The sequence below is a fragment of the Phyllostomus discolor genome, chromosome 10, assembly GCF_004126475.2.
Source record: "Phyllostomus discolor isolate MPI-MPIP mPhyDis1 chromosome 10, mPhyDis1.pri.v3, whole genome shotgun sequence".
Classification (NCBI taxonomy): Eukaryota; Metazoa; Chordata; class Mammalia; order Chiroptera; family Phyllostomidae; genus Phyllostomus; species Phyllostomus discolor.
In genome coordinates this window covers 34,854,517-34,866,890 of record NC_040912.2, presented here as the reverse complement: position 1 = coordinate 34,866,890, position 12,374 = coordinate 34,854,517, and the positions used below count along the sequence as shown (strand labels likewise).

At 36.9% G+C, this 12,374-nt stretch overlaps 1 protein-coding gene across 6 annotated transcripts in view; it reads left to right on the top strand.

Moving 5' to 3' along the window:
• The window catches only part of RUNDC3B (RUN domain containing 3B), a 150,487-nt gene that overhangs the window by 82,060 nt on the left and 56,053 nt on the right, over positions 1-12,374 (top strand). The gene's annotated exons all lie outside the window — the stretch shown is intronic.

The window sequence follows — 12,374 nt, the reverse complement described above, 5'->3', positions numbered from 1 at the left end:
GGTGAATTATGCCAACTATCTCTCAATAAAGCTCTTTTAAAATTTTTTAAGGCTTACTGAATTATATGTGGGATAAGAAAGACCACTAATCAACCACTTGCCCCTACCTGGTAACTCAGAACCTGCCTCATACTACTCACATACTGCCAGAGGCTCTTTTAGTGGCTGAACCTAATGGGCAGCTAGCAAGTGGAGGTGGATCTCAGGGTGCCTTTTGCTGACCTGTCCTAGGCTCGTTACTGGTAGAAGCCGTGGTATGTAACTTGGCCCCTCCCTACACATTTAGGCTCAGCAGAGGCAGCTGCCAACTGTAAATCACTTTGTCCCTCTTAAGAAGTAGCCCAGGGCTAGTCACAGACAGTGTCTGACACTGACCTGCACTGGAGTCTCACCCAAGAGACCCAGAACCAACATACTCAGTGGCTGGCTTCAGATCACAGTCTGATTAGCCCACAAGTGACACACAAAAAGCTCAGTATTCCACATCCTGCTAGGGCCAACTTCTCAGCGCAGGTTAGCCCCAGTACAGCAGCTGTGGTTGGGGTCCATGTTCACAGTCAGCCAGGATGAAGGCCAGCCTCCCCCATGGACAGGCCAATGGCAATCAAGACTAAACTGCAACAGGAGGGCTTACATGACTCACACAAGGGATGTTCCTGGAGCAACTAGCTAGAGTGATCAGGGAGACCATGCCACTGAGCCCCATAGGACACTTAATACAAAGGACACTCTACCAAGACTGGGAAATAAAGCAGACCTACCTGATATACAGAAATAAATACAGAGAGGCAACCAAAATGGGGATACAAAGAAACATTCCCCAGATGAAAGAATGGAGAAGTCCCCAGAAAAAGAATTAAGTGAAATGAAGGCAATCATTCTGCCAGATGCAATCAAAACAAGGGCTATAAGGGTCCTCAAGGAACTGAGGGATGAATTCAATGAGAACTTAAAACAAGAGATAGTAAGTATAAAAAGGACTTAGAAACCATAGAAAAGAACCAGTCAGAAATGAAGAAATAATATCTGAAATGAAGTAGGCACTATAAGGAATCAATAGCATATTAGATGAACAAGATGGTCAAATCAGCAATTTGGAAGACAAAGTAGTGGAAAGCAGCAGAAAGAAAAAAGAATTTTAAACAATAAGGGAAATTTAAGGTATGTCTCAGACAACATCAAGCGTAACAACATCTACATTATAGGGGTACAAGAAGGAGGGGAGAGAGCAAGGGATTAAGACTGTATTTGAGGAAATGAGTAAAAATTTCCCTAGCATGGTGAAGGAAAAGACACATAAGTCCAGGAAGCACAGAGAGTCCCAAAGAGGATAAATAAATCCAAAGAACTTCACACCACGACATATCATAATTAAAATGGCAAAGGTTAAAGACAGAGAATCTTTTTTTTAAATTTTTTTTATTTTAATCATTGTTCAAGTACAGTTTTCTCCCCCCTACTCCCATTCCAGCCCACCCACCCAACCCTCCCCGCTTCCCCCCATTACCCCCCACCCCTAGTTTTTGTCCATGTGTCCTCCAAATTTGCTCCTGTAATCCCTACCCATTCCCCCCTGAAATTCCCTCTTCTCTCCCCTCTGGCCACTAAGACAGAGAATCTTAAAAGCAGAAAAAAAAAAGGACAGTTACCTAGAGGGGAGTTCCCATAACACTGTTAGCTTTCTACAAGGGACTCACTTCAGATTGATAGACACGCACAAACTGAAAGGGTATAGAAAAGGACCTTTCATACAAATGGAAAAGCTGGGGTAGCAATACTTACATGAGACAAAGTAGACTTTAAAACAAAGGCTATGATAAGAGATAAAGAAGGACACTACATAATAATAAAGGGAACAATCAGACAAGAGCATATAACCCTCGTAAAACTTATGCATATGAGCACCTCAATAATAAAGCAAATATTGTTGGACATAAAGGGAGAGAATGATAGTAATACAGTCATTGTAGTGGGTTTTGATACCCCATTGACGTCACTGGATAGATTTTCTAGACAGAAAATCAACAAGGAAACCGCAGTCTTGAATGACACATTAGATCAAAAAGATCTGATATTTTCAAAGTATTTCACCCCAAAGCAGCAAATACACCTTCTTTTCAAGTGCACATGGAACATTTTCCAGAATAGACCACATGTTCATGTTAAGGCACAAAACAAGTCTCAGTTTTAAGAAGATTGAAATCATATCAAGCTTCTTTTCAGACCAAAGTGCTATAAAACTAGAAATCAATTACAAGAAAAAAAATGGAAAAATCCACAAACACATGGAGGCTAGAACATGCTAAATAGTGAATGGGTTAACAATGAGATCAAGGAAGAAAGCAAAAGATAACCTTGAGACAAATGAAAATGAAGACACAACAATCCTAAATCTACGAGACATGATGAAAGCTGCCCTAACAGGGAAACTTATAGCAAGATAGGCCTACTTCAAGAACAAGAAAAATCTCAAACATTCTAACCTTACATCTAATGGAACTAGAAAAAGAACCACAAACAAAGCCAAAAATCAGTAGAAGGAAGGAAATAATAAGGATCAGAGCCAAAATAAATAGAGTCTAAGGACATACAAAAGATCAATCAAACCAAGAACTATTTTTTTTAAAGATACACAAAATTGATAAACCTTTAACCAGACTCATCAAGGAAAAAAGGATACAAATGAATAAAATCAGAAATGAAATGACAACTGACACCACAGAAATACAAAGGATTATAATAAAGTATTATGAATAACTATATGCTACAAATTGGACAATCTGGAAGAAATGGATATAATCCTAGAAACATACAATCTTCAAAGACTGAATCAAGAAGAAACAAAATATGAACAGATAAATTACAACCAACAATATTGACGCAGTAATCAAAAGACTCTCAAAAAACAAACATCTTGGGCTGGATGGCTTCACATGTGAATTTTACCAGTCAAAGAACTAATACTTATTCTCAAACTCTTCCAAAAAATTCAGGAGAAGGGAAGACGCCCAAGCATATTTTATGAGGCTAGCATTATCCTAATTCCAAAACCAGATAAAAACACTCCAAAAAAAGAAAACAGGCCAAAATCTCTGTTGAAATAGATGCAAAAATCCTCAACAAAATATTAGCAAACTGAATTCACCAATACATTAAAAACATCATACACCATGATCAAGTGGGTTTACTCCTGAGATGCAAGGTGGGTACAATATTTGAAAATCAATTAATGTGATACACCACTTAAACAAAATGAAGGATAAAAGTTATATGATCATATCAATAGATGCAGAAAAGCATTTGATAATGACCAGTACCCATTTATGATTTAAAAAATGAGAGTAAAGGGAACAAACCTCAAATAATAAAGGCCATATATAACAAACCCATAGCCAGCATCATACTCAATGGGGAAAAACAAAGTGTTTTCTTTAAGGTGCGGAAGAAGACAGAGATGTCCACTTTCACTGCTGTTATTCAAGGTAGTACTGGAAGTCCTAGTCATGGCAGACAGAGAAGAAGAAAAAATAAACGCCATCCAAATTGGAAAGAAAGAGGTAACACTGTCTTTATTTGCAGATGACATGATACTGTGTTTATTGAGAACCCTAAAGAATCCATTGAAAAACTGTTAGAACTGATAAAGGAATTCAGTAAAGTAGCAGGGTACAAAATAAAAGGTCAGAAATCAGTTATATGGTTATACTCCTCTAATGAACTGTCAAAAAGGAAAACTAAGAAAACACTGCCATTTACAGTTGCATCAAAAGAAACAATACCTAGGAACAAATTTAACCAGGGAGGTAACAGACGTGTACTCAGAAAATTTTAAAATCCTGAAGAAAGAAATGGAAGTGTTACAGTAAATGGAAGTATATATTTTGTTCATGGATAGGAAGAATTAAAATCAATAAAATGTTTATACTACCTAATCTATAGATTCAGTGCAGTTCTTATCAAAATACCAATGGTATTTTTCACAGAACTGCAACAAATAATTTATAAATTTATATGGAACCACAAAAGATCCTTGAATGGCTGTAGCAATCTTGAAAAAGAACAAAGTTGGAGGTATCACACTCCTTGATATCAAAATATGCTGTAGTGCTATAGTAAGCAAAACAGCACAGTACTTGAATAAAAAAGATCAATGGAACAGAATAGAGAGCCTAGAAATAAACCCACACTTAAATGCCCAATTAATATTTGACAGAGAAGAAAACATACAATGGGGTAGAGACAGTCTGTTTAATAAATGGTATTGGGAAAATTGGACAGATATATGCAAAAAAAGTAAACTTGACCATCTTACACTATTTACAGAATAAACTCAAAATGGATTAAAGATTTAAATGTAAGACTTGAAACCAGAAAACTCTTAGAAGACAACATAGGTATTATAATCTCTGACATTTCTCTGAGCAGTAGTTTTTTTCTCTATCTCCTCAGGTAAGGGAAACAAAAGAAAAATAAATGGGACTACATCGAACTAAAAAGTTTTTGGAAAGCTAACAAAACTTTTAACAAAATGAATTGACAACCTACTGAATGAAAGAAGGCATTCACCAATGAAACATCTGATAAGGGCTTATCTATAAAATCCAAAATTTATAGATAACTCATACACCTCAACACCACAAAACCAAACAATCTAATTTAAAAAGTGGGCAGAGGACCTGAATAGTCACTTTCCCAAAGGAGGACATACAGATGGCAAATAAACATATGAAAAGATGCTCAACATCACTAATCATCTGAGAAATGCAAAGTAAAACCACAATGAGATATCACCTCACATCTGTCAGTATGGCTATTATCAAAAAAACCCACAAACATTTTGGCAACGATGTAGCAAAAAAGGAACCCTCATGTACTGTTGATGGGAATGCATATTGGTGCACCTACTATGGAAAATGGTATGGAGATTCCTCAAAAATTTAAAAATGGAACAGTCTTATGACCCAGTGATTCCACTTCTGGGAATATATCTGAAACCTGAAGTATGAATTTGAAAGAATATATAAATGTATGTGTTCATTGCAGCACTATTAGCAATAGCCAAGATATGGAAGCAACCCAAGTGCCCATCAATAGATGAGTGGATAAAAATAGTGGCGGTACAGATATACAATAGAATATTATTCAGCCTAAAAAAGAATGAAATTTTACCATTTGCAACAGCATAGGTGGGCCTAATGGTATTATGCTAAGTGAAATGAGCCAGTCAGAGAAAGACAAATACCATATGATTCCATTTATATTTGAAATCTAAAGAGCAAAATAAATGAACAAACAAAATAGAAGCAGAGTCAGAGATCCTGAGATCAGACTGATGGTTGCCATGGGGTAGGAAGAGAGTAATTGGTGGGCTGGATAAAAAAGGTGAAGGAATTAAGAAGTACATATAGGTACTCACAAAATAGTCATGAGGATGTAAATTACAGCAATGGGAATATAGTCATTAATATTGTAATGAGCCCTGGCCAGTTGGCTCAGTTGTTGGGAGCATCATCTGGTACACTAAAAAGTTTGTGGGTTCCATTCCCAGTCAGAGCACATACTTAGGTGGAGAGTTTGATTTCAAGTCTGGGCACATATGGGAGGCAACTGATTATTGCTTCTCTCACACATTGATGTTTCTCTTTCTTTCACTGTCTCTTCCCTTCCTCTCTTTCTAATATCAATAAGCATATCCTCACATGAGGATTAAAAATATATGTATTGTAATGACTATTTATAGTGCCAGGGGGGTATGTGAATATCCAGAGGACCACTTTGTAAAGTTTATGATTGTCTAATGACTCCGCTCTGTACCTGAAACTAATGCAAAATAACATTAATGTAAATTATAATTAAAAATAAAAAATACAGATTAGCTTAAAAAATGAAAGGTAACTGACATAGGTGTTCATAACTGAAAAAAAAAAAGAAGTGAATCCCACCATTTCACAGGAAAATGTAAAATCTCAGATGTAAGGTTGTCTCTAGAGTAGTTTTAAAAGTTATGAGTAATCAACTACTGTCTTTTTGCATTGTCTATAAAAGTAGTTTTGGGCTTTTTTAATATCTAAAAGTTCTTTTGATATATATTGTTTAAAAATTTTGTCCTTGTTTTTAAATTTACATGCAAGCAGTAAATCCATACATTTCTAGAAAGTAATAAGAAACAGCTTCAGGATATATTTGGCATTATTCTATATTAAAGATAGAAATAATCTTCCTGGCCTTTCGTACAGATATGAAAGACCTGAGAGTAATAGGCATTTAACTAACCTTTAAATATTGTAAGTCAGAAAGCACTATATATTTCTATTAGTTTGTTATTATAAGGCCTCCTTGCATTAGAAAATTGGATCAATCATAAATTGATGCTATTATTCCTATCACCAGTTATACCGTAACCACATTCTCTTTGTTCTTTTTTTTGTTGTCTTGGAATGTCTCTCCTATCAAAGGTCACTTTCTTCTGGATTCTGTCCCCATTCACCTCTTTCTTTTGTTAGCACCTTTCCCTCTCCTCATCCTCAATCTAGTTCCCAGGGCTGGATCATTCCCTCCCACATAGAAACATATACTGGTATCGCCTACTGTAAAAAGAAAAACTTCTCCACTGAACTTACGTTTCCCTGTGGTGCTCCTCATTTCCATGTTCTGCTTTATCACTGACCTTATCAAAAATGTTTGTACACACTGTCATCATTTTTTTACCTTAGAGTCACTCTTGTCCAGCTTCTGCCTCTCACCATTCCACCAAGTATAATTTTAAATTAATAGTGATAATCTATAAGCTACCAAATTTAATGGCCTTTTTTCTATCTACATTGTACTTCACAGTCCAGCTAAAACAGTTGAATCCTTTCTCTTTCTTAAAAAGCCGTTTTACTTTTAACATATATAACATTCCTTGTCTTTGCCTTAGCCCTTTTTTTTATTGTTGTTCAAGTAGAGCTGTCTCCACTTTTCCCCTAATACTCCCCCCAGTCCAGCCATCCCCACCTCCCACCCTCAATCCTACCCACCTTTGGTTTTGACCATGTGTCCTTTGTATGTGTTCCTGAAAACCCTTCCACCTTTCCTCCCCATTACCCCCTCCCACCTCCCCTCTGGTTACTGTCCGTTTGTTCTTTATTTCAATGTCTCTGGTTATATTTTGCTTGCTTGTTTGTTTTGTTGATTAGGTTCCTCTTATAGGTCAGATCATGTTATTTGTCTTTCACCACCTGGCTATTTCCCTTAGCATAATGCTCCTCAGTTCCATCCATGCTGTCCCAAAGGGTAGGAGCATCTTCATTCTTTCTGCTGTGTAGCATTTCATTGTGTTGCTATTTCTCAGGTTTCTTTTCCTCTTCACAACTTTATTGTCAGTACTGTCTGGGTTGTGTCCTACATTGTCTACTCTTCTCTTTCTATTCATTTTTCTTTCTGTCTCTTTTCCTAGAATTTATTCATCTCCCTATGGCTTTAAATACTACCTACATGGATGACACCACATTGATATCTCTAGCTTGGTAGTTCAAATGCCTTGATTTCCCCCCCCTCTAACCCTATTTACCTCCTTCTTAGCAAATGGTTTCACTACTTACCTACATGGCTGATCAAGTCAGAATCTAAAATTCATAATTGATTCCTCTTGCTCTCTCACTCTCTACAATCATTTTGTTATCAAGTCTTGTCAGTCTTATCTTTAAAATGTATCTTGGATCTGCCCATTTACTTTATCTCCAGGATTGTTGCAGTAATGCCTGCCTCTCTTATCTCTTACCTACACTGTCCTCTTAGCCTCATAGCTGAGCTTCCAGTTTGTCCCCTTCCAGTAGCAATCCTAGCCAGTCTTTTTCAAGGAAAAGACATTATGTTAATTTCCATTTAAAACATTGGAATGGTTTATCATACATTAGCTATCTGGGTCTGCAAACACATTTCCTGGAGTCAAATCCTGGTTTCACCACTTACTAGCTGTAGAATCTTCAGCAGCTTGCTTGATCCCTGTGTGACATTATATGTGGGAGGTCAAGTTAAAGAAGATAATTCGTGTAAAGCACTTGCAACAATGCCTGGTACTCAGTAAATGTTCACAATTATCATTCCTGTTATATGGCCTACAAAGCACTGTGTGATTAGACTTCTGTGTGCTTAAGGTCTCGGGCTAAACACTTGAGAACACCTTTCTCAAGGACTTTTTTCACAGTTGGGGTCTCCTTCAATTTTCCTCCATCTCAAATAACCGATTTACTTTATGCTACTTCTCATCTCTAGTTATTTTTCTTTTGTGTGCTGCCCATCCTCTCCCCTAGACTATAAGCTCCCATAGAGAGGGATTATGTTTTGTTTGTTCACCATTTTAACTCTAGTACCTCACACTGTACTTGCCACATAGCAGGAATTTATAAAATATGTATTTGTTGATAAAATAAATAACAAATCACATTTTTAGCAAGACGTTTGGATATTTACTTTTTGGTTAGTTTTTCATTCCAACTTGGACTCTGAATAGAATAAAACACTTATTTATAATGCTGTAATTTGTTTTGCACGTCATGGTGAAGAATCTTATGTCCTCCTTTAAAGTTTCTTATATAAAGACTAAATTGATTGGGATGGGAGTAAAAGAAAATTGTACTGCAACAACAATTAGAATAAAATTTTAAAAAAGACTAAATTGAGGAAGAGAACAAGAATATTGATGATGAAATTTCCTATAAAATCATCTTTCTCATATTTTAATATTGTACTTTTAAAATGCAGAATACTTCTGACTCTCAAAAAAGAACTTTGAAAACATGATATTGTACAATATCAACATAGTTTATACTGGTTATTCACTTTGGGTCCCGCCCAACGGATATTTGTTATTGAAGTACCTGAAAGGTCTTAAAATAGTGTTTTTGGAATGAACACAAAGGATAACATTATAGAGACATATTTCAATTAAAGTTAAATTGCAAGTGACAAGAGAAAAGGTATTAATAGGGTATTATTTTAAGTACTTTTTATTTCTAATATTTTTTAGTTAACATACACATAACTGGAAAAAGTATACCTAATTAAAAATAGGGGCTTTTCTTCCAGCTTACAGTCATATTAAATAGTTCCTTATAATTTTCATTTGCTTCTAAAATACAAAACTTTAATGCTATAGTCTAATATATAAAACTTTTGATGGAAGTCATATATATTTTTCACTTTGGTATTTTCAATGTTTCTAATATGTTTTTACAACTCAGTACACTGTTTTGGTTAGATCCTTCATATAAAAATATTTTCTTTAGAACAAAAAATATTTTCAACAAAAGAAAGGGAATTTTTTCAGTGTATACCTTACAATTTTGGATTAGTTATCTTAGACTTTATTTTTATTCTCTTATTCATAACCTTGGTTGTATAAGCAAAACTTGATTAATCCTCCAATTTTTCTATGAGATAAAATGAAAAGGTTGAAAATTTACAAGCTTTTGAAATCCTTGAAAACGTTGATGACAGGAATCATATTTTCAGTCAAAATTATTGATGTGTTAATTTAAAGGAATAAAAAATTAATTTTTCCTAACAGCTTGTGCCTCAACACACACAAATAACCTGTCTTTTATTAAATGATAAAAATATGATCTTTTTCAGATCACTTCAATTCAGTACTCTTTAATGCTACTGAATTAAGTTATTTTTAACACGTTGCCTCATACTTAGAAGTGTATTTTCGGAAGAAGTTTTTTTCTTTTTTTTTTAAGATTTTATTTATTTATTTATTTTTAGAGAGGGAAGGGAGGGAGAAAGAGAGAGAGAGAAACATTAATGTGTGGTTGCTGGGGGTCATGGCCTGCAACCCAGGCATGTACCCCGACTGGGAATTGAATCTGCGACACTTTGGTTCACAGTCTGCGCTCAATCCACTGAGCTACACCAGCCAGGGTAGAAGTTTTTTTCTTAACCAGAACCGATAATGAAATAGTTCAGCATACAGTGGACAGTTCTCTTAACTAGCCCTTCCTCTTCCATTTCTCCTCCCCTCCCCTCTGCTGCAGTAAAGACTATTGTATTAAATCAAGTTTGCACAGTATTGTGCTTCACGTATGGTTTTATTTGAGCGGAATTATTGATTTCACATATAGCAAACATTTCACATATAGCATTACATTGGTTAGCTTAAAAAAAAACATTCGCAAAACTAAAGCCAAAAAATGCATTAAAACAACATAATATATACATATAAAAAGACCTTTAGACTTTTCTAAAAAATCTCTAAATCCAGTTAGTTTGTGATTGTTTTTGGTATTCCTTAACAGTTCTAATGCAGTGCTGAATTAGGAATCAAGCAAGAGTAGTTGTGATCTGATTCTTAGAATGTACTTTTAAATGTGGTGGCTCAAAATAGAGGAATAGTAAACCTTTCCTTTTACAGGGAAATACTAGAAATAATTCGTGGTTCCCAGTATCAAAACCAGAATTCTTTTTTTTTTTAAGACTTTATTTATTTATTTATTTATTTTTAATATATTTTATTGATTATGCTATTACAGTTGTCCCATTTCCCCCCTTCTCTCCCCTCCACCCTGTACCCCCTCCCACCCACATTTCCCCCTTTAGTTCATGTCCATGTGTCATATTTATGAGTTCTTTAGTTTCTACATTTCCCGTACTATTCTTGCCCTCCCCCTATCTATTTTCAACCTACATTCTATGCTACTTATTCTCTATACCTTTTCCCCCTCTCTCCTCCTCCCACCCTCCTGCTGCTAACCCTCCATGTGCCCTCCATTTCTGTGGTTCTGTTCCTGTTCTAATTGTTTACTTAGTTTCTTTTGGTTTTGCTTTAGGTGTGGTTGTTGATATTTGTGAGTTTGCTGTCCTTTTACTATACATGTCTTTTCTTTATCTTCTTTTCTTAGATAAGTCCCTTTAGCATTTCATAAAATAAAGGCTTGGTGATGATGAACTCCTTTAACTTGACCTTATCTGAGAAGCACTTTATCTGCCCTTCCATTCTAAATGAGAGCTTTGCTGGATAGAGCAATCTGGGATGTAGGTCCTTGTCTTTCATGACTTGGAATATTTCTTTCCAGCCCCTTCTTGCCTGTAAGGTCTCTTTGGAGAAATCAGCTGACAGTCTGATGGGAACTCCTTTGTAGGTGACTGTCCCCTTACCTCTTGCTGCTTCTAGGATTCTCTCCTTCATTTTTACCTTGGCTAATGTAATTATGATGTGCCTTGGTGTGTTTCTTCTTGGGTCCAACTTCTTTGGGGCTCTCTGAGCTTCTTGGATTTCTTGGAAGACTGTTACCTTTGCCAGATTGGGGAAGTTCTCCTTTATTATTTGTTCAAATACGTGCTCAATCTGTTGCTTTTCCCCTTCCGATTCTGGTACCCCTATAATTCGGATATTGGAATGTTTAAAGGTGTCTTGGATGCTCTTAATCTTTTCCTCAATTTTTTGAATTCTTATTTCATCATGCTTTCCTGCTTGGTTGATTCTATCTTCCTTCTGGTCCACTGTATTGTTTTGAGACTCATATTCCTTCCTTTCACTATTGGCTGTCCTCTGCGTGTCTTCCTGCATCTGTTTTATGGTAATCTGCATTCTTTCATCTAAATTTCGTCCAAAATCCACCAGTTCCGTGAGCTTTCTGATCACCAGTGTTTTGAACTGCGCATCTGATAGATTGGCTAATTCTTGGTCGCTCAAAAGGATGAGTCCTGGGGGACTGATTTGCTCTGTTGAAAACATGGGTTTTTTTTTTCCCCCGTCTCTCTTTTTTTTTTTTCCAGTCTGGTTGCTCTTGTTACGGTGGGGGGCGGAGCCTTAGGTGCTCACCAGGGCTGGGCACCCCTGTCGCTAGATTGTGACGTTATATGTGGGGGCGGGGCGGGAGCGGGGCGGGAGAAAACAATGGCGGTAGTTCCGTTCCCCTGGACTCAGACTCTTGTCTGGGCTTCCGGGCCGCGAGTTCTGCCCTGGTCCACAATCGCTGCCCCTCTGGGTCTGCCAGCCGCAGCTTGCGTACTCAGGGATCACCACTGCCTTCTTACGGGCCCGATGGCTTTTGCGCCGATTTCGCGCCAAACCTTCCCCCGACCTCCGCGAGCTGCCAACCCGAGCCAGCCCCGCACCCGCTGGCTCGTCTTCTCCTACCAGTCCGGATGAACGCGTCTACTTCAACTTCTTGGCTGCCCGACTTCCATTCAGATAAATCCTCTGCCGGATCTGGGTGTTATTCTGATAGTAAATTATTGTTGTAAATTATTGGTTTTCTAATCTTGGTTGTACGAGGACGTACGGTGCGACCACCTATTCCTCCATCTTGCCGGAAGTTCCCAGAATTCTTTTCTAAAGCGTATGTCCTATACAATTTGGTGATCTAGAAGCATTGGAGTCATAGTTT